This window comes from Oncorhynchus nerka, linkage group LG20 (assembly GCF_034236695.1).
Source record: "Oncorhynchus nerka isolate Pitt River linkage group LG20, Oner_Uvic_2.0, whole genome shotgun sequence".
NCBI lineage: Eukaryota > Metazoa > Chordata > Actinopteri > Salmoniformes > Salmonidae > Oncorhynchus > Oncorhynchus nerka.
In genome coordinates, this window is record NC_088415.1 from 5180558 (window position 1) to 5205818 (window position 25261).

The 25261-nt window shown below is 45.4% G+C and overlaps 1 pseudogene; it reads left to right on the plus strand.

The window, feature by feature from the left end:
- LOC135562788 (CDK5 and ABL1 enzyme substrate 2-like) overlaps positions 1-25261 on the plus strand; it is a 126395-nt pseudogene that overhangs the window by 22282 nt on the left and 78852 nt on the right.

The window sequence follows — 25261 nt, forward strand, 5'->3', positions numbered from 1 at the left end:
AACACACAACACTACAGCACACAACACACAACACACAACACTACAACACACAACACACAACGCTACAACACACAACACTACAACACACAACACACAACACTACAGCACACAACACACAAAACACAACACTACAACACACAACACTACAACACTACAACACACAACACTACAGCACACAACACTACAACACACAACACTACAGCACACAACACTACAGCACACAACACTACAACACTACAACACACAACACTACAACACACAACACTACAACACTACAACACTACAACACACAACACTACAGCACACAACACTACAGCACACAACACACAACACACAACACTACAACACTACAACACACAACACTACAGCACACAACACTACAACACACAACACTACAGCACACAACACTACAGCACACAACACTACAACACTACAACACACAACACTACAACACTACAACACACAACACTACAACACACAACACTACAACACACAACACTACAACACACAACACTACAGCACACAACACTACAACACACAACACTACAGCACACAACGCTACAGCACACAACACTACAACCCTATTCCCTATATAGTGCACACTACGTGTGACCAGGGCCCATAGGGAATAGGGTGCACACTACTTGTGACCAGGGCCCTATTCCCTATATAGTGCACACTACTTGTGACCAGGGCCCTATTCCCTATATAGTGCACACTACTTGTGACCAGGGCCCTATTCCCTATATAGTGCACACTACTTGTGACCAGGGCCCATAGGGAATAGGGTGCACACTACTTGTGACCAGGTCCCATAGGGGATAGGGAGCACACTTGTGACCAGGGCCCATAGGGGATAGGGTGCACACTACTTGTGACCAGGGCCCATAGGGGATAGGGAGCACACTTGTGACCAGGGCCCATAGGGGATAGGGAGCACACTTGTGACCTCCCCCGATTGCTCAGTTTGGCCGAGCGGCCAGCTCTAAGGAGAAGAGTCTTGGTTGTTCCAAACTTCTTCCATTTAAGAATGATGGAGGCCACTGTGTTCTTGGTGACCTTCAATGCTCTAGAAATGTTTTGGTGCCCTTCCCCAGATCTGTGCCTCGACACAATCCTGTCTCGGAGCTCTAAGGACAATTACTTCGACCTCGTGGCTTGGTTTTTGCCCTGACATGCACTGTCAACTGTGGTACTTTTATATAGACAGGGTGTGTGCCTTTCCAAATCATGTCCAATCAATTGAATTCACCACTGGTGGACTCCAATCAAGTTTTAGAAACACATTAAGGATGATCAATGGAAACAGGATGCAACTGAGCTCAATATCGAGTCTCATAGCAAAGGGTCTGAATACTTATGTAAATAAGGTATTTCTGTTTTTGATTTTGTCACTATGATTGTAGATTAATAAGGATATTTGTTTTTCTAAATCAATTTTAGAATAAGGCTTTAACGTAACAAAATGTGTAAAAGTTCGCTATTCGAGTTGGAAACACAATACCATAGATAAAACAATACCATAGATAAAACAATACCATAGATAAAACAAAACCGTGGATAAAACAATACCATAGATAAAACAATACCATGGATAAAACAATACCATGGATAAAACAATACCGTGGATAAAACAATACCATAGATAAAACAATACCATAGATAAAACAATACCATAGATAAAACAATACCATAGATAAAACAATACCATGGATAAAACAAAACCGTGGATAAAACAATACCATAGATAAAACAAAACCGTGGATAAAACAATACCGTGGATAAAACAATACCATAGATAAAACAATACCATAGATAAAACAATACCATAGATAAAACAATACCATGGATAAAACAATACCGTGGATAAAACAATACCATAGATAAAACAATACCATGGATAAAACAATACCATAGATAAAACAATACCATGGATAAAACAATACCATAGATAAAACAATACCATAGATAAAACAATACCATGGATAAAACAAAACCGTACAATACCATAGATAAAACAAACCGTGGATAAAACAATACCGTGAATAAAACCCATGGATAAAACAATACCATAGATAAAACAATACCATGGATAAAACAATACCATGGATAAAACAATACCATGGATAAAACAATACCATGGATAAAACAATACCGTGGATAAAACAATACCATAGATAAAACAATACCATGGATAAAACAATACCATGGATAAAACAATACCATAGATAAAACAATACCGTGGATAAAACAATACCATGGATAAAACAATACCGTAGATAAAATCCTGTAATCCGCACACACATTATTGCGCAGCTAACCTTGTGGGGACATACAATTCAGTCCCATTAAAAATTATATTTTCCTTAACCCCTAACCCTAACCCTTACCCTAATCTGTACTCCTAACCTTAACCCTAACCCTAGCTCCTAACCTTAACCCTAACCCTAGCTCCTAACCTTAACCCTAGCTCCTAACCTTAACCCTAACCCTAGCTCCTAACCTTAACCCTAACTCTAACTCTAGCTCCTAACCTTAACACTTAACCTCATTCCAACCCTTAACCTAATTCTATCCCTAAAACTCAGTCTAACCCCTAAACCCCCTAGAAATAGCAGTTGTTCACATTTAGTTTGTTTACTATTATTTTGGAGACTTATGGTCCCCACAAGAACAGTTAACATACACGCGCGCACACACACACACACACACACACACACACATGCGCGCACAGTATCTTCCTTCCTCAGCTGTAGGCTATCTTCTGTTAATACTTAATTAGTATTAGATCTCCCATCAGAGGATGTTACTAAGCCTCAACCTCCACACTGATACTGACATGAGGACATTAGGCCAATTCACCATTCACCGATTCCCACTATTCTACCAGGGAATGTTTTATAAACCACACACAAACCACTTCCGTCATGATGTACGACCTTTGGTAGATGGGTAATTAGAGGTCAGTTGAGTCATTCAAACATGTGATCACAATAAGGGTGTGCATGTCCTGAGTCATAACCAAAAGAGACAAAAGGCAAGACAGCTCCACCTTTCATCCTTGTGTATTTGACTGTCCCTGGACGACCTGAATGACTGTCCCTGAACGATCTGAATGACTGTCCCTGGGCGACCTGAATGACTGTCCCTGGACGACCTGAATGACTGTCCCTGGACGACCTGAATGACTGTCCCTGGGCGACCTGAATGACTGCCCCTGATCGACCTGAATGACTGTCCCTGGACGACCTGAATGACTGTCCCTGGACGATCTGAATGACTGTCCCTGGGCGACCTGAATGACTGTCCCTGGACGACCTGAATGACTGTCCCTGGACGACCTGAATGACTGTCCCTGGACGACCTGAATGACTGTCCCTGGGCGACCTGAATGACTGTCCCTGATCGACCTGAATGACTGTCCCTGGACGACCTGAATGACTGTCCCTGGACGACCTGGATGACTGTCCCTGAACGACCTGAATGACTGTCCCTGAACGACCTGAATGACTGTCCCTGGGCGATCTGAATGTCTGTCCCTGGACGATCTGAATGACTGTCCCTGGACGATCTGAATGACTGTCCCTGGACGACCTGCATGACTGTCCCTGGGCGACCTGAATGACTGTCCCTGGGCGATCTGAATGTCTGTCCCTGGACGATCTGAATGACTGTCCCTGGACGATCTGAATGACTGTCCCTGAGCGACCTGAATGACTGTCCCTGGACGATCTGAATGACTGTCCCTGGGCGACCTGAATGACTGTCCCTGGCCGACCTGAATGACTGTCCCTGGGCGACCTGCATGACTGTCCCTGGGCGACCTGCATGACTGTCCCTGGACGATCTGAATGACTGTCCCTGGACGACCTGAATGACTGTCCCTGGACGACCTGAATGACTGTCCCTGGACGACCTGAATGACTGTCCCTGGGCGACCTGAATGACTGTCCCTGGGCGATCTGAATGTCTGTCCCTGGACGATCTGAATGACTGTCCCTGGACGATCTGAATGACTGTCCCTGGGCGACCTGAATGACTGTCCCTGAACGACCTGAATGACTGTCCCTGGACGACCTGAATGACTGTCCCTGGCCACCTGAATGACTGTCCCTGGACGATCTGAATGACTGTCCCTGGACGATCTGAATGACTGTCCCTGGGCGACCTGAATGACTGTCCCTGGACGACCTGAATGTCTGTCCCTGGGCGATCTGAATGACTGTCCCTGGACGATCTGAATGACTGTCCCTGGGTGACCTGAATGACTGTCCCTGGACGATCTGAATGACTGTCCCTGGACGATCTGAATGACTGTCCCTGGGCGACCTGAATGACTGTCCCTGGACGATCTGAATGACTGTCCCTGGACGACCTGAATGACTGTCCCTGAACGACCTGAATGACTGTCCCTGGACGACCTGAATGACTGTCCCTGGACGACCTGAATGACTGTCCCTGGACGACCTGAATGACTGTACCTGGACGACCTGAATGACTGTCCCTGGGCGACCTGAATGACTGTCCCTGGGCGATCTGAATGTCTGTCCCTGGACGATCTGAATGACTGTCCCTGGACGATCTGAATGACTGTCCCTGGGCGACCTGAATGACTGTCCCTGAACGACCTGAATGACTGTCCCTGGACGACCTGAATGACTGTCCCTGGCCACCTGAATGACTGTCCCTGGACGATCTGAATGACTGTCCCTGGGCAACCTGAATGACTGTCCCTGGGCGATCTGAATGTCTGTCCCTGGGCGATCTGAATGACTGTCCCTGGACGATCTGAATGACTGTCCCTGGGCGACCTGAATGACTGTCCCTGGACGATCTGAATGACTGTCCCTGGGCGACCTGAATGACTGTCCCTGGCCACCTGAATGACTGTCCCTGGACGACCTGAATGACTGTCCCTGGGCGACCTGAATGACTGTCCCTGGGCGACCTGCATGACTGTCCCTGGGCGACCTGCATGACTGTCCCTGGACGATCTGAATGACTGTCCCTGGACGATCTGAATGACTGTCCCTGGCCACCTGAATGACTGTCCCTGGCCACCTGAATGACTGTCCCTGAACGCCCTGAATGACTGTCCCTGGACGACCTGAATGACTGTCCCTGGCCACCTGAATGACTGTCCCTGGACGATCTGAATGACTGTCCCTGGACGACCTGAATGACTGTCCCTGGACGACCTGAATGACTGTCCCTGAATGACTGTCCCTGAACGACCTGAATGACTGTCCCTGAATGACTGTCCCTGAACGCCCTGAATGACTGTACCTGAACGACCTGAATGACTGTCCCTGAATGACTGTCCCTGAACGCCCTGAATGACTGTCCCTGATGGACCTGAATGACTGTCCCTGGACGCCCCGAATGACTGTCCCTGATGGACCTGAATGACTGTCCCTGATGGACCTGAATGACTGTCCCTGAACGCCCCATCCTGTACAGCAGTGTTAGTGTCATACTGCGCCTGGTGTCAAGAAGCCTGGAATGGATTCACCAGACCACCAATCAGCAACCAGTAAAGTTTATAGTAACATTCCTAGATCACCAATCAGCACCGAGGGCACCGTACTGACTTAAGCTAGCGGCTAGCGGCTACAGTAACAGCACTGATAGAGCCAGTCTAGTGCTACACAGCAGGGTTTAAGGGCACCACATCAACATCTAGGGCAGTGAAGCTAGCAGCTACCACTCCAGCCCTGACAGCACTCCTAAAGCTAGCGCCACAGTAAAGGCTAGCTAAGGATTTAAAAGTATTTAAAGCTAAAGCCCTTGGACGGTGATGTCACAGCCCTGACTGACTGCTGCCTGAAACCGTGAACCAAGATCAGCACATTGATCCCCAGTCAGCTCAGTACCTCTGATTAAAAACAACAGAGAGAGAGAGGGTGGAGGAGGGGGATGAGGGAGGGAGAGGGTGGAGGAGGGGGATGAGGGAGGGAGAGGGTGGAGGAGGGGGATGAGGGAGGGAGAGAGAGAGGGTGGAGGAGGGGGATGAGGGAGGGAGAGAGAGAGAGAGAGGGTGGAGGAGGGGGATGAGGGAGGGAGAGGGTGGAGGAGGGGGATGAGGGAGGGAGAGAGAGAGAGAGAGAGGGTGGAGGAGGGTGAAGGGGGATGAGGGATGGATGGAGAGTGAAGGGGAGACAGGGAAAGAGGCAAAGATAGAAGAGGGAGGGAGAGAGGGTGGAGGAGGGGGATGAGGGAGGGAGAGGGTGGAGGAGGGGGATGAGGGAGGGAGAGGGTGGAGGAGGGGGGATGAGGGAGGGAGAGAGAGAGAGAGAGAGAGGGTGGAGGAGGGGGATGAGGGAGGGAGAGAGAGAGAGAGAGAGAGAGAGGGTGGAGGAGGGAGGGAGGGAGGGAAAGAGAGTGAAGGGGAGACAGGAAAGAGGCAAAGATAGAGAGTGGGGGAGGGGGGAAGAGAGTGGAGAGGAGAGAGAGAGAGAGATTACAGAGGGATGCCTTAGGGTTACAGCTATATATATATATATATATATATACTACCGGTCAAACATATTAGAAGACCTACTCATTCAAGGGTTTTTCTTTATTTCACTGTTTTCTACATTGTACAATAGTAGTGAAGACATCAAAACTATGAAATTACCGACATGGAATCATGTAGTAACCAAAAAAAGTGTTTAAACGAATCAAAATATATTTTATATCAGATTTTTCAAATAGCCACCCTTTGCCTTAATGACAGCTTTGCACACTTGGAATTCTCTCAACCAGCTTCACCTGGAATGGTTTTCCAAAAGTCTTGAAGGAGTTCCCACATACAGTAATTGGTTCAAACTTTGTTTTGATATTTTAACCTGCGTGTTGTGATTTGCGTTTGGTGTGGGGGGGACAAAATCTATTTGTGCACGATGTTGCATGCGCGCGGCCGGTTTGGGTTCGGTGCCGGAGAGGAAGGAAACCGCTCAGGGATTTCACCAATTGTGATTTTTAAACAGTTTCAGAGTTTAATGACTGTGAAAGGAGAAAACTGAGGATGGATCAACAACATAGTAGTTACACCAGAATACTAACCTAAATGACAGAGTGAAAAGAAGGAAGCCGATAATGTTTAATGCTTTTCAACCTGACCCCAAATGTATATAATTGGTTCAGAGTAGAGGTTGACAGATTATTAATCAGCCAACTAATTACGGATTTCAAGTTTTTAAAACAATCGGTAATCTGCATTTTTATACGCCGATTATTACATTGCAATCCACGAGGAGACAGCGTGGCAGGCTGACTACCTGTTACTCCACGAGGAGACAGGCTGACTACCTGTTACTCCACGAGGAGACAGGCTGACCACCTGTTACTCCACGAGGAGACAGGCTGACTACCTGTTACTCCACGAGGAGACAGGCTGACTACCTGTTACTCCACGAGGAGAAAGGCTGACTACCTGTTACTCCACGAGGAGACAGGCTGACTACCTGTTACTCCACGAGGAGACAGGCTGACTACCTGTTACTCCACGAGGAGACAGGCTGACTACCTGTTACTCCACGAGGAGACAGGCTGACTACCTGTTACTCCACGAGGAGACAGCGTGGCAGGCTGACTACCTGTTACTCCACGAGGAGACAGGCTGACTACCTGTTACTCCACGAGGAGACAGCGTGGCAGGCTGACTGCCTGTTACTCCACGAGGAGAGAGGCTGACTACCTGTTACTCCACGAGGAGACAGGCTGACTACCTGTTACTCCACGAGGAGAGAGGCTGACTACCTGTTACTCCACGAGGAGACAGGCTGACTACCTGTTACTCCACGAGGAGACAGCGTGGCAGGCTGACTACCTGTTACTCCACGAGGAGACAGGCTGACTACCTGTTACTCCACGAGGAGACAGGCTGACTACCTGTTACTCCACGAGGAGACAGCGTGGCAGGCTGACTACCTGTTACTCCACGAGGAGACAGGCTGACTACCTGTTACTCCACGAGGAGACAGCGTGGCAGGCTGACTACCTGTTACTCCACGAGGAGACAGGCTGACTACCTGTTACTCCACGAGGAGAGAGGCTGACTACCTGTTACTCCACGAGGAGACAGGCTGACTACCTGTTACTCCACGAGGAGAAAGGCTGACTACCTGTTACTCCACGAGGAGACAGGCTGACTACCTGTTACTCCACGAGGAGACAGGCTGACTACCTGTTACTCCACGAGGAGACAGGCTGACTACCTGTTACTCCACGAGGAGACAGCGTTACGTGAGTGCAGCATCAGAAGGACCTTGTTGCTGCAAGGAGCCAAGGTAAGTTGCTAGCTAGCATTAAACGTATCTTATAAAAAAACAATCCATCTTAACATAAACCACTAGTTAACTACACACGGTTGATGATATTACTAGTTTAACTAGCTTGTCCTGCGTTGTATATAATCGATGCGGTGCCTGTTCATTTATCATCGAATCACAGCCTACTTCACCAAACGGGTGATGATTTATACAAAAGCGCATCGCTGAAAATGTAACAGCAATATTTAGACTAAGGGCTGCCACCCGTTCAATAAAATACTGAACTTCTAAATGAGTTTCCGGACTTGACCATATTAATGACCTGAGGCTCGAATTTCTGTGTCTTTATTATTTTATAATTAAGTCTATGATTTGATATTTGATAGAGCAGTCTGACTGAGCAGTGGTAGGCAGCAGCAGGCTCGTAAGCATTCATTCAAACAGCACTTTCCTGCGTTTGCCAGTAGGTCTTAGCAATGCTTGAAGCACAGCTCTGTTTATGACTTCAAGCCTATCAACTCCCGAGATTAGGCTGGCAATACTATAGTATCTATAAGAACATCCAATAGTTAAAGGTATATGAAATACAAATGGTATAGAGAGAAATAGTCCTAGAATTCCTATAATAACTACAACCTAAAACTTCTTAACTGGGAATATTGAAGACTCGTGTTAAAAGGAACCACCAGCTTTCATATGTTCTCATATTCTGAGCAAGGAACTGAAACGTTAGCTTTCTTACATGGCACATATTGCACTTTTACTTTCTTCTCCCAACACTTTGTTTTTGCATTATTTAAATCAAATTGAACATGTTTCATTATTTATTTGAGACTAAATAGATTTTATTTATGTATTATACGAAGTTAAAATAAAAGTGTTTATTGTAGCAATTGTCATTATTACAAATATATATATATATATAATTATACTATTTGTATTCATTTGTATCACTGTCAATTACATACTTTTATTTTGAAGGCAAACCACAAATTCCACGATTGTGCCTAATCCTTATGGTGGCTAGCTTCACAACATATAACCGGGTCGAGCCTCACTAGCCAGGTGAAGTTAGCTGGCTAGCTATTTCTTTCCTGAACTGAAGTTCAATTTTAGTAGGCAAACAACAACTGTCAACCTAGCTAATACTGACTCTCAAGGATTCCTAAATAATTTCTAAGAATAATGAAAATTACTGCAGTTTCTAATGGTCATTGTTTTCAGGCTCGTTGTATTGGTGTTAGCTAGGTACCGTGCTAAAGCTAGCTACCCGAGAAGTTGCAGTCGTTGAGCAAGTGATGCTTTATTACCAACGCGGTAAACATCGTTCGTGGCCGGTATTTGCTTGTTTGCTGACTTTTTTGTATAGCTTTGACAGTGCTACTGTATCTTTTTTGACACGCAAAGACCCAAACGGCATTCCGTAGTATGTCGTCCACAGTATGTCGTGAAGCTAATAGCAGTGATGCTATCACTGTGTAAGTCCAGTAGGGCAACATCTGAAAAAATAGTGCACTTGGTAGTGTCTTTGGTTATGCCGGACTTTGATATGACATGCTATTCTATAAAATCCTTTCTCCGTAATTGATATTACCTGATTGGGCTAATCATGTAAATGTAATTAACTAGAGAGTCGGGGCACCACAAAATAATATTTATAGAGCTGTTATCTTCCGATTAAACTCTTAAAGACCTAGTAATATTTACTAGAGCAAGAGAGAGAGAGGGGGGGATGGAGAGAGAGAGGATGGAGAGACGGGATACTCTCTCTTTTCTTTCCTAGCCCTCGTTTGCAGCTGCTGTTGCTAACTCAACGGCTAGGAGGTATCATTTCTCTAGTGAATAAGAGTTCAAAGTTCATGCCATTCGCAACCAAAGCTCACGCTGATGTTGGCTTAGTTCTGTAGTTGACATGTTGGTCCTTTTTAACGCAGAGGCTGCAGACCTCACGTACTTGGAACAGGAGGTTATATTGTCGTCAAGGGCTTATATAGTGGAGCGAGAAGGGCGTGTTTCACAGTCTTCAGCCCATGTCTCTTCACAGGGGCGGGTCACTGATTGAGCAGAGCCCTAACCTTATGAAAACCCAAAGCTCTAAAATGACATTTAATCTTTTCACCAATAATTTTATATTCAAATATTTAAATTGAACAACAATTCCATGTGAATCCGATAACTCTGATGTGTAGACTTTCCACTGTAGAGTTCATGTCCTCCTATCATTGAGGAGAATGTCTCAGATGACAACCGAAATTACATCATATTCATTAAGTACCACCGCATATGTTCAATTGGTCGGATTACCAGAATATAGTTCATTTCCCCCCACCTACTGATGTTCCCAGAATCTCTATGTTAACCAAGGGGTTTTCAAATGTAACCTCAGTAGGGTAGAGAGAGGAAAAAGGGGGGGAGGTATTTATGACTGTCATAAACCTACCCCCCAGGCCAACGTCAAGACAGTAGTGTGTACCAGTGCTCGACCAGTCGGCGAAAACCAACATTTTTTTTTTTTTAACCTTTATTTTACTAGGCAAGTGAGTTAAGAACAAATTCTTATTTTCAATGACGGCCTAGGAACAGTGGGGTAACTGCCTGTTCAGGGGCAGAACGACAGATTTGTACCTTGTCAGCTCGGGGATTTGAACTTGCAACCTTTCGGTTACTAGTCCAACGCTCTAACCACTAAGCTACCCCATATCATCCAAGACAGAGAACAGTTGATTGTCAAGAGGAATGAATTCCATTCTCTTTAATGGATTTCGCCTTTGAGTTGTCTCGCTGAAATGTCCTGACTCTTTCAAATGACTGCTGGACTTGTTGACTGCTCGATCCACACAGCAGACATTGTGGGCCAGGTTAGGAATGCTGTGTTGCATGTGTAGCGCCACATTGTACTGGGTGTCATTATGTCATGTACCTACATTATATAGTTATAGCACGGTAGCTGTAACATCGCCGTTAAACTAGACATCGGGCCGATACCGCATTTTTAGCTAATATCGTCCGATTCCGATGTGTTCACCGATATATCCCTATTGTCCACCTGTTCCACACGAACATTACAAAGCAGTAATAAGAGAGCTGCTGCCTCAAGCTACCCAGCTGTAATAAGAGAGCTGCTGCCTCGAGCTACCCAGCAGTAATAAGAGGGCTGCTGCCTCAAGCTACCCAGCAGTAATAAGAGAGCTGCTGCCTCAAGCTACCCAGCAGTAATAAGAGGGCTGCTGCCTCAAGCTAAGCTACCCAGCTAATAAGTGCCTCAAGCTACCCAGCTGTAATACGAGAGCTGCTGCCTCAAGCTACCCAGCAGTAATAAGAGAGCTGCTGCCTCAAGCTACCCAGCAGTAATAAGAGGGCTGCTGCCTCAAGCTACCCAGCAGTAATAAGAGAGCTGCTGCCTCAAGCTACCCAGCAGTAATAAGAGAGCTGCTGCCTCAAGCTACCCAGCTGTAATAAGAGAGCTGCTGCCTCAAGCTACCCAGCAGTAATAAGAGGGCTGCTGCCTCAAGCTACCCAGCAGTAATAAGAGAGTTGCTGCCTCAAGCTACCCAGCTGTAATAAGAGGGCTGCTGCCTCAAGCTACCCAGCTGTAATAAGAGAGCTGCTGCCTCAAGCTACCCAGCAGTAATAAGAGGCTGTTCTTAATTTGCCTCAAGCATCTGCTGCCTCAAGCTAGCAGTAATAAAGATAAATATCTGCTGCTGCTCAAGCTACCCAGCTGTTAGACTAAGAGAGCTGCTGCCTCAAAAACCACCAGACTAAATATCTGGTAAGAATGAGGAGAATGAGAGGGAGAGGGAAATGAGAGGAGAGAGGGATGAGGGGAGGGATGGAGAGAGGGGGTGGAAGAGTTGGGGAGGAAAGAGAGAGGGAGGGTAGAGCCTCAGGGCTAGAGCCAGGGGGGAGGGTAGAGAGTGAGGGGGGAGGATGGAGAGTGGGGTAAGGATGGAGAGAGGGGGATAGAGAGGGGGGGGATAGAGGGGGTGGAGAGAGATAAGAGGAGGATGGAGAGAGGGAAGGATGGAGAGGGCTGAGGATGGAGAGAGAAGGATGGTGAAAGAGAGGGAGGATGGAGAGAGAGAGATGGAGAGAGAGAGAAGGATGGAGAGAGAGAGGATGGAGAGAGGATGGAGTGGAGGATGGAGAGGGAGTGGAGGATGGAGAGAGGGGGGTGGAGAGAGAGAGAGGGGGGAGGATGGAGAGAGGATAGAGTATGGAGAGAGAGCTAGAGATGGAGAGAGAGGGAGAGAAGGATGGAGAGAGGATGGAGAGCAGTGGAGGATGGAGAGAGGGAGGATGGAGAGAGGGGGGATGGGTGGAGAGAGAGAGGGGGATGGAGAGAGGGGAGAGAGAGGGGGAGGATGGAGAGAGGATGGAGAGAGAGAGAGAGAGGGAGGATGGAGGATAGAGAGAGATGGAGGGGGATAGACAGGATGGAGAGAGGGAGGAGGATGGAGGATAGAGAGCAGAAGATGGAGGATGGAAGATGGAGAGAGAGAGCAAGAGAGAGAGGGGGGGATGGAGAGAGGATGGAGAGAGAGAGGGGAGGATGGAGAGAGAGACACACAGAGATGTGCACTGTCTCTACTATTCTTATTCAACTTCAGTTGAGACGATAATCATTGTGACATCACTGTGACATCAGCATCATCAGCACTGCCACAGATTTCTACTCAAATCTAAACTTTTCCCACTCAGCGTTTTCTTATCCACTTTACGCGGCTCTTATGTGGTTTGAATTACGGCAATAAACAGTCCTTGAGTCCTTGTCTATAGGCCCCAGATACACTACACAGTATGTGGACACCTGCTCATCCAACATCTCATTTCAAAATCATGGGCATTAATATGGAGTTGGTCCCCCGTTTGCTGCTATAACAGCCTCCACTCTTCTGGGAAGGCTTTCCACTTGATGCTGGAACATTGCTGCTATAACAGCCTCCACTCTTCTGGGAAGGCTTTCCACTAGATGTAGGAACATTGCTGCTATAACAGCCTCCACTCTTCTGGGAAGGCTTTCCACTAGATGTTGGAACATTGCTGCTATAACAGCCTCCACTCTTCTGGGAAGGCTTTCCACTAGATGTTGAAACATTGCTGCAGGGGGGCTTCTATTCAGCTACAAGATCATTAGTGAGGTCGGGCACTGATGTTGGGCGATTAGTCCTGGCTCGCAGTCAGCGTTCCAATTCATCCCAATGGTGTTCAGTGGAGTTGAGGTCAGGGCTCTGTGGAGGCCAGTCAAGTTCTTCCACACTCGATCTCGACAAAACATTTCTGTATGGACCTCTCTTTGTGCACGGGGGCATTGTCATGTTGAAACAGAAACCTCTCCAAACTGTTTCCACAAAGTTGGAAGAATGTCTAGAATGTCGTTGTGTTGTGTGTTGTGTGTTGTGTGTTGTAGTGTTGTAGTGTTGTGTGTTGTAGTGTTGTGTGCTGTAGTGTTGTGTGTTGTAGTGTTGTGTGTTGTAGTGTTGTGTGTTGTAGTGTTGTGTGTTGTAGTGTTGTGTGTTGTAGTGTTGTGTGTTGTAGTGTTGTAGTGTTGTGTGTTGTAGTGTTGTGTGCTGTAGTGTTGTGTGTTGTAGTGTTGTGTGTTGTAGTGTTGTAGTGTTGTGTGTTGTAGTGTTGTGTGTTGTAGTGTTGTGTGTTGTAGTGTTGTGTGTTGTAGTGTTGTGTGTTGTGTGTTGTGTGTTGTGTGTTGTAGTGTTGTAGTGTTGTGTGTTGTAGTGTTGTGTGTTGTAGTGTTGTGTGTTGTAGTGTTGTGTGCTGTAGTGTTGTGTGTTGTAGTGTTGTGTGTTGTAGTGTTGTGTGTTGTAGTGTTGTGTGTTGTAGTGTTGTGTGTTGTAGTGTTGTGTGTGTGTTGTAGTGTTGTTGTTGTAGTGTTGTGTGTTGTGTGTTGTAGTGTTGTGTGTTGTAGTGTTGTGTGTTGTGTGTTGTAGTGTTGTGTGTTGTAGTGTTGTGTGTTGTAGTGTTGTGTGTTGTAGTGTTGTGTGTTGTAGTGTTGTAGTGTTGTGTGTTGTAGTGTTGTGTGTTGTAGTGTTGTACTGTTGTAGTGTTGTGTGTTGTAGTGTTGTGTGTTGTAGTGTTGTGTGTTGTAGTGTTGTGTGTTGTAGTGTTGTGTGTTGTGTTGTTGTTGTAGTGTTGTGTGTTGTATGTTGTGTTTTGTAGTGTTGTGTGTTGTAGTGTTGTGTGTTGTGTGCTGTAGTGTTGTGTGTTGTAGTGTTGTGTGTTGTAGTGTTGTGTGTTGTAGTGTTGTGTGTTGTAGTGTTGTGTGCTGTAGTGTTGTGTGTTGTAGTGTTGTGTTGTAGTGTTGTGTGTTGTGTGTTGTAGTGTTGTAACAGTTGTAGTGTTGTAGTGTTGTGTGTTGTAGTGTTGTGTGTTGTAGTGTTGTGTGTTGTGTGTTGTAGTGTTGTAGTGTTGTGTGTGTGTTGTGTGTTGTAGTGTTGTGTGTTGTGTGTTGTGTGTTGTAGTGTTGTGTGTTGTAGTGTTGTGTGCTGTAGATGTTGTGTGTTGTGTGTTGTAGTGTTGTGTGTTGTAGTGTTGTGTGTTGTAGTGTTGTGTGTTGTAACATTGTGTGTTGTGTGTTGGTAGTTGTAGTGTTGTGTGTTGTAGTGTTGTTGTGAGTGTTGTGTGTGTTGTTGTGTGTTGTAGTGTTGTGTGTTGTAGTGTTGTGTGCTGTAGTGTTGTGTGTTGTAGTGTTGTGTGTTGTAGTGTTGTGTGTTGTGTGTTGTAGTGTTGTAGTGTTGTGTGTTGTAGTGTTGTGTGTTGTAGTGTTCCAGTGTTGTGTGTTGTAGTGTTGTAGTGTTGTGTGTTGTAGTGTTGTGTGCTGTAGTGTTGTGTGTTGTAGTGTTGTAGTGTTGTGTGTTGTAGTGTTGTGTGTTGTAGTGTTGTAGTGTTGTAGTGTTGTGTGTTGTGTGTTGTAGTGTTGTAGTGTTGTGTGTTGTAGTGTTGTGTGCTTGTAGTGTTGTGTGTTGTAGTGTTGTGTGTTGTTGTAGTGTTGTGTGTTGTAGTGTTGTGTGTTGTAGTGTTGTGTGTTGTAGTGTTGTAGTGTTGTGTGTTGTAGTGTTGTAGTGTTGTAGTGTTGTAGTGTTGTAGTGTTGTAGTGTTGTAGTGTTGTGTGTTGTAGTGTTGTGTGTTGTAGTGTTGTGTGTTGTAGTGTTGTAGTGTTGTGTGTTGTAGTGTTGTGTGTTGTAGTGTTGTGTGTTGTAGTGTTGTGTGCTGTAGTGTTGTAGTGTTGTAGTGTTGTGTGTTGTAGTGTTGTGTGTTGTAGTGTTGTGTGTTGTAGTGTTGTGTGTTGTAGTGTTGTGTGTTGTAGTGTTGTGTGTTGTAGTGTTGTGTGTTGTAGTGTTGTGTGTTGTAGTGTTGTAGTGTTGTAGTGTTGTGTGTTGTAGTGTTGTGTGTTGTAGTGTTGTGTGTTGTAGTGTTGTGTGTTGTAGTGTTGTGTGTTGTAGTGTTGTGTGTTGTAGTGTTGTGTGTTGTAGTGTTGTGTGTTGTAGTGTTGTGTGTTGTAGTGTTGTGTGTTGTAGTGTTGTGTGTTGTAGTGTTGTAGTGTTGTAGTGTTGTGTGTTGTAGTGTTGTGTGTTGTAGTGTTGTGTGTTGTAGTGTTGTGTGTTGTGTGTTGTGTGTTGTAGTGTTGTAGTGTGTTGTAGTGTTGTAGTGTTGTAGTGTTGTGTGTTGTAGTGTTGTGTGTTGTAGTGTTGTGTGTTGTAGTGTTGTGTGTTGTAGTGTTGTGTAGTGTTGTAGTGTTGTGTGTGTAGTGTTGTGTGTTGTAGTGTTGTGTTGTAGTGTTGTGTGTTGTAGTGTTGTGTGTTGTAGTGTTGTGTGTTGTAGTGTTGTGTGTTGTAGTGTTGTGTGTTGTGTTGTGTTGTAGTGTTGTAGTGTTGTAGTGTTGTGTGTTGTAGTGTTGTGTGTTGTAGTGTTGTGTGTTGTAGTGTTGTGTGTTGTAGTGTTGTAGTGTTGTGTGTTGTGTGTTGTGTGTTGTAGTGTTGTGTGTTGTAGTGTTGTGTGTTGTAGTGTTGTGTGTTGTAGTGTTGTGTGTTGTAGTGTTGTGTGTTGTAGTTGTGTGTTGTGTGTTGTAGTGTTGTGTGTTGTAGTGTTGTGTGTTGTAGTGTTGTAGTGTTGTGTGTTGTGTGTTGTAGTGTTGTGTGTTGTAGTGTTGTGTGTTGTGTTGTAGTGTTGTGTGTTGTAGTGTTGTAGTGTTGTGTGTTGTAGTGTTGTGTGTTGTAGTGTTGTGTGTTGTGTGTTGTAGTGTTGTGTGTTGTAGTGTTGTGTGTTGTAGTGTTGTGTGTTGTGTGTTGTAGTGTTGTGTGTTGTGTGTTGTAGTGTTGTGTGTTGTAGTGTTGTGTGTTGTGTGTTGTTGTAGTGTTGTGTGTTGTAGTGTTGTGTGTTGTAGTGTTGTGTGTTGTAGTTGTAGTGTTGTAGTGTTGTAGTGTTGTAGTGTTGTGTGTTGTAGTGTTGTGTGTTGTAGTGTTGTGTTGTGTGTTGTGTGTTGTAGTGTTGTGTGTTGTGTGTTGTGTGTTGTGTGTTGTGTGTTGTGTGTTGTTGTGTTGTAGTGTTGTAGTGTTGTGTGTTGTAGTGTTGTGTGTTGTAGTGTTGTGTGTTGTAGTGTTGTGTGTTGTAGTGTTGTGTGTTGTAGTGTTGTGTGTTGTAGTGTTGTGTGTTGTAGTGTTGTGTGTTGTGTGTTGTGTGTTGTAGTGTTGTGTGTTGTAGTGTTGTGTGTTGTAGTGTTGTGTGTTGTAGTGTTGTGTGTTGTAGTGTTGTGTGTTGTAGTGTTGTGTGTTGTAGTGTTGTGTGTTGTGTGTTGTAGTGTTGTGTGTTGTAGTGTTGTAGTGTTGTAGTGTTGTAGTGTTGTAGTGTTGTAGTGTTGTTGTAGTGTTGTGTGTTGTGTGTTGTAGTGTTGTGTGTTGTAGTGTTGTAGTGTTGTAGTGTTGTGTGTTGTAGTGTTGTGTGTTGTGTGTTGTAGTGTTGTGTGTTGTGTGTTGTAGTGTTGTAGTGTTGTGTGTTGTGTGTTGTAGTGTTGTAGTGTTGTAGTGTTGTGTGTTGTAGTGTTTGTGTGTTGTAGTGTTGTGTGTTGTAGTGTTGTGTGCTGTAGTGTTGTGTGTTGTAGTGTTGTGTGTGTAGTGTTGTGTGTGTAGTGTTGTGTGTTGTAGTGTTGTGTGTTGTAGTGTTGTGTGTTGTAGTGTTGTGTGTTGTAGTGTTGTGTGTTGTAGTGTTGTGTGTTGTAGTGTTGTGTGTTGTAGTGTTGTGTGTTGTAGTGTTGTGTGTTGTAGTGTTGTAGTGTTGTGTGTTGTAGTGTTGTGTGTTGTAGTGTTGTGTGTTGTAGTGTTGTGTGTTGTAGTGTTGTGTGTTGTAGTGTTGTAGTGTTGTAGTGTTGTGTGTTGTGTGTTGTAGTGTTGTGTGTTGTAGTGTTGTGTGTTGTAGTGTTGTGTGTTGTAGTGTTGTGTGTTGTAGTGTTGTGTGTTGTAGTGTTGTGTGTTGTAGTGTTGTGTGTTGTAGTGTTGTGTGTTGTAGTGTTGTGTGTTGTAGTGTTGTGTGTTGTAGTGTTGTGTGTTGTAGTGTTGTGTGTTGTAGTGTTGTGTGTTGTAGTGTTGTGTGTTGTAGTGTTGTGTGTTGTAGTGTTGTGTGTTGTAGTGTTGTGTGTTGTAGTGTTGTGTGTTGTAGTGTTGTGTGTTGTAGTGTTGTAGTGTTGTGTGTTGTGTGTTGTGTGTTGTAGTGTTGTGTGTTGTAGTGTTGTGTGTTGTAGTGTTGTGTGCTGTAGTGTTGTGTGTTGTAGTGTTGTGTGTTGTAGTGTTGTAGTGTTGTGTGTTGTGTGTTGTAGTGTTGTAGTGTTGTAGTGTTGTAGTGTTGTGTGTTGTGTGTTGTAGTGTTGTAGTGTTGTGTGCTGTAGTGTTGTGTGTTGTAGTGTTGTGTGTTGTAGTGTTGTGTGTTGTAGTGTTGTGTGCTGTAGTGTTGTGTGTTGTAGTGTTGTGTGTTGTAGTGTTGTGTGTTGTAGTGTTGTGTGTTGTAGTGTTGTAGTGTTGTGTGTTGTAGTGTTGTGTGTTGTAGTGTTGTGTGTTGTAGTGTTGTGTGTGTAGTGTTGTGTGTTGTAGTGTTGTGTGTTGTAGTGTTGTGTGTTGTAGTGTTGTGTGTTGTAGTGTTGTGTGTTGTAGTGTTGTGTGTTGTAGTGTTGTGTGTTGTTGTGTGTGTAGTGTTGTGTGTTGTAGTGTTGTAGTGTTGTGTGTTGTAGTGTTGTGTGTTGTAGTGTTGTGTGTTGTAGTGTTGTAGTGTTGTAGTGTTGTGTGTTGTAGTGTTGTAGTGTTGTGTGTTGTAGTGTTGTGTGCTGTAGTGTTGTGTGTTGTAGTGTTGTGTGTTGTAGTGTTGTGTGTTGTAGTGTTGTGTGTTGTAGTGTTGTGTGTTGTAGTGTTGTGTGTTGTAGTGTTGTGTGTTGTAGTGTTGTGTGTTGTAGTGTTGTGTGTTGTGTGTTGTTGTAGTGTTGTGTGTTGTAGTGTTGTGTGTTGTAGTGTTGTAGTGTTGTAGTGTTGTAGTGTGTTGTAGTGTTGTAGTGTTGTGTGTTGTAGTGTTGTGTGTTGTGTGTTGTAGTGTTGTTGTGTGTTGTAGTGTTGTGTGTTGTAGTGTTGTGTGTTGTAGTGTTGTGTGTTGTAGTGTTGTGTGTTGTAGTGTTGTGTGTTGTAGTGTTGTAGTGTTGTGTGTTGTAGTGTTGTGTGTTGTAGTGTTGTAGTGTTGTAGTGTTGTGTGTGTAGTGTTGTGTGTTGTAGTGTTGTAGTGTTGTGTGTTGTAGTGTTGTGTGTAGTGTTGTGTGTTGTGTGTTGTAGTGTTGTGTGTTGTAGTGTTGTAGTGTTGTAGTGTTGTGTGTTGTAGTGTTGTGTGTTGTGTGTTGTGTGTTGTGTGTTGTAGTGTTGTAGTGTTGTGTGTTGTAGTGTTGTAGTGTTGTAGTGTTGTGTGTTGTAGTGTTGTGTGTTGTGTGTTGTAGTGTTGTGTGTTGTAGTGTTGTGTGTTGTGTTGTAGTGTTGTAGTGTTGTGTGTTGTGTGTTGTAGTGTTGTGTGTTGTAGTGTTGTGTGTTGTAGTGTTGTGTGTTGTAGTGTTGTGTGTTGTAGTGTTGTAGTGTTGTGTGTGTAGTGTTGTGTGTTGTAGTGTTGTGTGTTGTAGTGTTGTGTGTTGTAGTGTTGTGTGTTGTAGTGTTGTGTGTTGTAGTGTTGTGTGTTGTAGTGTTGTGTGTTGTAGTGTTGTGTGTTGTAGTGTTGTGTGTTGTAGTGTTGTGTGTTGTAGTGTTGTAGTGTTGTGTGTTGTAGTGTTGTGTGTTGTAGTGTTGTGTGTTGTAGTGTTGTGTGTTGTAGTGTTGTGTGTTGTAGTGTTGTGTGTTGTAGTGTTGTGTGTTGTAGTGTTGTGTGTTGTAGTGTTGTGTGTTGTAGTGTTGTGTGTTGTAGTGTTGTGTGTTGTAGTGTTGTGTGTTGTAGTGTTGTGTGTTGTAGTGTTGTGTGTTGTAGTGTTGTGTGTTGTAGTGTTGTGTGTTGTAGTGTTGTGTGTTGTAGTGTTGTGTGTTGTAGTGTTGTGTGTTGTAGTGTTGTGTGTTGTAGTGTTGTGTGTTGTGTTGTGTTGTAGTGTTGTGTGCTGTAGTGTTGTGTGTTGTAGTGTTGTAGTGTTGTGTGTAGTGTTGTGTGTTGTAGTGTTGTGTGTTGTAGTGTTGTAGTGTTGTGTGTTGTAGTGTTGTGTGTTGTAGTGTTGTAGTGTTGTAGTGTTGTGTGTTGTAGTGTTGTGTGTTGTGTGTTGTGTGTTGTGTGTTGTAGTGTTGTGTGTTGTAGTGTTGTGTGTTGTAGTGTTGTAGTGTTGTGTGTTGTAGTGTTGTGTGTTGTGTGTTGTGTGTTGTGTGTTGTGTGTTGTAGTGTTGTGTGTTGTAGTGTTGTGTGTTGTAGTGTTGTAGTGTTGTGTGTGTTGTTGTGTGTTGTAGTGTTGTGTGTTGTAGTGTTGTGTGTTGTAGTGTTGTGTGTTGTAGTGTTGTAGTGTTGTGTGTTGTAGTGTTGTAGTGTTGTGTGTTGTAGTGTTGTAGTGTTGTGTGTTGTGTGTTGTAGTGTTGTGTGTTGTAGTGTTGTAGTGTTGTGTGTTGTAGTGTTGTAGTGTTGTGTGCTGTAGTGTTGTGTGTTGTGTGTTGTAGTGTTGTGTGTTGTGTGTTGTAGTGTTGTGTGTTGTAGTGTTGTAGTGTTGTGTGCTGTAGTGTTGTGTGTTGTAGTGTTGTAGTGTTGTAGTGTTGTAGTGTTGTGTGTTGTGTGTTGTAGTGTTGTAGTGTTGTGTGTTGTGTGTTGTAGTGTTGTGTGTTGTAGTGTTGTGTGTTGTAGTGTTGTAGTGTTGTAGTGTTGTGTGTTGTAGTGTTGTGTGTTGTAGTGTTGTAGTGTTGTGTGTTGTAGTGTTGTGTGTTGTAGTGTTGTGTGTTGTAGTGTTGTGTGCTGTAGTGTTGTGTGTTGTAGTGTTGTGTGTTGTAGTGTTGTGTGTTGTTGTGTGTTGTGTGTTGTGTGCTGTAGTGTTGTGTGTTGTGTGTTGTGTGTGTAGTGTTGTGTGTTGTAGTGTTGTGTGTTGTAGTGTTGTGTGTTGTAGTGTTGTGTGTTGTGTGTTGTGTGTTGTAGTGTTGTGTGTTGTAGTGTTGTGTGTTGTAGTGTTGTAGTGTTGTGTGTTGTGTGTTGTAGTGTTGTGTGTTGTAGTGTTGTGTGCTGTAGTGTTGTGTGCTGTAGCGTTGAGATTTCCCTTCAGCCTGAACCGTGAATAAAAGCCCCACAGTTTGTCTATGGAGATTGCATGGCTGCTCGACTTTATACACCTGTCGGCAATGGATGATGCTAAAAATAGCTGAATCTACTGGTTTGAAGGGGTGTCCTCCTACTATTGGTCATGTAGTGTAACACAATGCAGCTTGAAAGACCATCTTCTCACAGTGTCAGTGATTGAAAACAGATTTGTGACCAAAGAGAGAGGAGATCTATGGTGAAATAATAAAGGTGAGGAAGGTGAAAAGTGACAGACTGAACACAGTGACCACAGGTTGACTTCTCCCTCCAGGGAACACACAGAGTGACCACAGGTTGACTTCTCCCTCCAGGGAACACAGAGTGACCACAGGTTGACTTCTCCCTCCAGGGAACACACACAGTGACCACAGGTTGACTTCTCCCTCCAGGGAACACAGAGTGATCACAGGTTGACTTCTCCCTCCAGGGAACACAGAGTGACCACAGGTTGACTTCTCCCTCCAGGAACACACAGTGACCACAGGTTGACTTCTCCCTCCAGGAAACACACACAGTGACCACAGGTTGACTTCTCCCTCCAGGGAACACAGAGTGACCACAGGTTGACTTCTCCCTCCAGGGAACACAGAGTGACCACAGGTTGACTTCTCCCTCCAGGGAACACACAGAGTGACCACAGGTTGACTTCTCCCTCCAGGGAACACAGAGTGACCACAGGTTGACTTCTCCCTCCAGGGAACACAGAGTGATCACAGTCACAAAGGCTTGGATTCAGCCAATGTCATTAGCAGTTTTGTTTACTGTGATGATTGGTGACTGTTGGGACTGGAAACTGGGGAGTCGCTTGTCTGTGTTTCATGACTAACTGTACTTCTCTCTCTCCCTCCTTCCCTCTCTCTTTTTCCCTCCCTCCTTCCCTCTCTCTCGTCTCCCTCCTTCCCTCTCTCTCTCCCTCCTTCCCTCTCTCTCTCCCTCCTTCCCTCTCTCTCTCTCCCTCCTTCCCTCTCTCTCTCCCTCCTTCCATCTCTCTCTCTCCCTCCTTCCCTCTCTCTCTCTCCCTTCTTCCATCTCTCTCTCTTTCTCTCCTTCCATCTCTCTCTCTCTCCCTCCTTCCCTATCTTGCTTCCCTCCCCCTCATCCCTCCCACTCCCCCTTCCTCCCCCTTCCTCCCCCTTCCAGTCGGACTCGTAACCTGTCGGGCTCTCCCAGACCTCGCCCTGCGAAGAAGGTCCACTTCATCAAGAACATGAGACAGTACGACACGCAGGGCAGCAGGTGTGAACAGCTGCACTTCCTGAAGCACTTCCTCATTCTCCCACAGAACTTCCTGTGTTTGGAAGAAGAGATGAGAGAGGTTTTGATGAGGACTTATATATATTATTTATATAAACTTATATACGCTGCAGTACCATTAATTAACATGATCAAAATCTACTGTAACTCTCACACAGTACGCCTTTAATACCAATGAGGAATATACATGTAACTACCAAAATTCACAGACACTAAAATCACAGACACTAGAGAAGCTTTAACCAAGTTTAATTCTTCCCAAGGGGAACAGCTGTACAGCTGTAATTCAGACAACCCAATCACAGATATACAGTGGGGCAAAAAAGTATTTAGTCAGCCACCAATTGTGCAAGTTCTCCTACTTAAAATGATGAGAGAGGCCTGTAATTTTCATCATAGGTCATCACTTCAACTATGACAGACAAAATGAGAAGAAAAAATGCAGAAAATCACATTGTAGGATTTTTAATGAATTTATTTGCAAATGATGAGAAATAAAATAAGTATTATGTATATATATATATATACATATACTTCTCTCCAATCCTTACATCTTATGGTTCCACAGGAAAAGGCTAGTAAACCCTTCAGGGGATCTGACCTGACCTCCTGACCTCAGCCCCTCCACAGATGTCCATCTGTCTCCCCTATAGCAATCCTTTGATCTCCTCCCGTCCACCCAGCACATTCCACAGCCACTCTGTCTTTCTACAGATCTCACTCCTTAATATACTATGCGTATCTCTTTAATATCTCAATGTTCAAAATGTCAAATCCAAAAGTGCTTATCTGGGCTGTGTGCTTAGGATCGTCGTTCTGTTGGAAGGTGAACCTTCGCCCCCAGTCTGAGGTCCTGAGCACTCTGAAGCAGGTTTTCATCAAGGATCGCTCTGCACTTTGCTCCGTTCATCTTTCCCTTGATCCTGACTGGTCTCCTAGTCCCCACAGAATGATGCTGCCGCCACCATGCTTCACCGAAGGGAAGGTGCCAGGTTTCCTCCAGACGTGATGCTGCCACCACCATGCTTCACTGAAGGGATAGTCCCAGGTTTCCTCCAGACGTGATGCTGCCACCACCATGCTTCACTGAAGGGATGGTGCCAGGTTTCATCCAGACGTGATGCTGCCACCACCATGCTTCACTGAAGGGATGGTGCCAGGTTTCATCCAGACGTGATGCTGCCACCATTACATTTAACATTTACATTTAAGTCATTTAGCAGACGCTCTTATCCAGAGCGACTTACAAATTGGTGCATTCACCTTATGACATCCAGTGGAACAGTAGTGCATCTAAATCTTTTAAGGGGGGTGAGAGGGATTACTTTATCCTATCCTAGGTATTCCTTAAAGAGGTGGGGTTTCAGGTGTCTCCGGAAGGTGGTGATTGACTCCGCTGTCCTGGCGTCGTGAGGGAGTTTGTTCCACCATTGGGGGGCCAGAGCAGCGAACAGTTTTGACTGGGCTGAGCGGGAACTGTACTTCCTCAGTGGTAGGGAGGCGAGCAGGCCAGAGGTGGATGAACGCAGTGCCCTTGTTTGGGTGTAGGGCCTGATCAGAGCCTGGAGGTACTGAGGTGCCGTTCCCCTCACAGCTCCGTAGGCAAGCACCATGGTCTTGTAGCGGATGCGAGCTTCAACTGGAAGCCAATGGAGAGAGCGGAGGAGCGGGGGTGACGTGAGAGAACTTGGGAAGGTTGAACACCAGACGGGCTGCGGCGTTCTGGATGAGTTGTAGGGGTTTAATGGCACAGGCAGGGAGCCCAGCCAACAGCGAGTTGCAGTAATCCAGACGGGAGATGACAAGTGCCTGGATTAGGACCTGCGCCGCTTCCTGTGTGAGGCAGGGTCGTACTCTGGGATGTTGTAGAGCATGAACCTACAGGAACGGGCCACCGCCTTGATGTTAGTTGAGAACGACAGGGTGTTGTCCAGGATCACGCCAAGGTTCTTAGCGCTCTGGGAGGAGGACACAATGGAGTTGTCAACCGTGATGGCGAGATCATGGAACGGGCAGTCCTTCCCCGGGAGGAAGAGCAGCTCCGTCTTGCCGAGGTTCAGCTTGAGGTGGTGATCCGTCATCCACACTGATATGTCTGCCAGACATGCAGAGATGCGATTCGCCACCTGGTCATCAGAAGGGGGAAAGGAGACGATTAATTGTGTGTCGTCTGCATAGCAATGATAGGAGAGACCATGTGAGGTTATGACAGAGCCAAGTGACTTGGTGTATAGCGAGAATAGGAGAGGGCCTAGAACAGAGCCCTGGGGGACACCAGTGGTGAGAGCACGTGGTGTGGAGACGGATTCTCGCCACGCCACCTGGTAGGAGCGACCTGTCAGGTAGGACGCAATCCAAGCGTGGGCCGCGCCGGAGATGCCCAACTCGGAGAGAGTGGAGAGGAGGATCTGATGGTTCACAGTATCGAAGGCAGCCGATAGGTCTAGAAGGATGAGAGCAGAGGAGAGAGAGTTAGCTTTAGCAGTGCGGAGCGGAGCGCCTCCGTGATACAGAGAAGAGCAGTCTCAGTTGAATGACTAGTCTTGAAACCTGACTGCTTCACCGAAGGGATGGTGCCAGGTTTCCTCCAGACATGATGCTGCCACCACCATGCTTCACTGAAGGGATGGTGCCAGGTTTCCTCCAGACATGATGCTGCCACCACCATGCTTCACTGAAGGGATGGCGCCAGGTTTCCTCCAGTCGTGACGCTTGGCATTCAGGTCAGAGTTCAATCGTGGTTTCATCAGACCAGAGAATCTTGTTTCTCATGGTCTGAGAGTCATTAGGTGCCTTTTGGCAAACTCCAAGCAGGCTGTCATGTGCTTTTTACTGAGGATTTGCTTCCATCTCACCACACTCTACCATAACGGCCTGATTGGTAGAGTACTGCAGAGATGATTGTCCTGGAATGGTCTCCCATCTCCACAGAGGAACTCTAGAGCTCTGTCAGAGTGACCATCGGGTTCTTG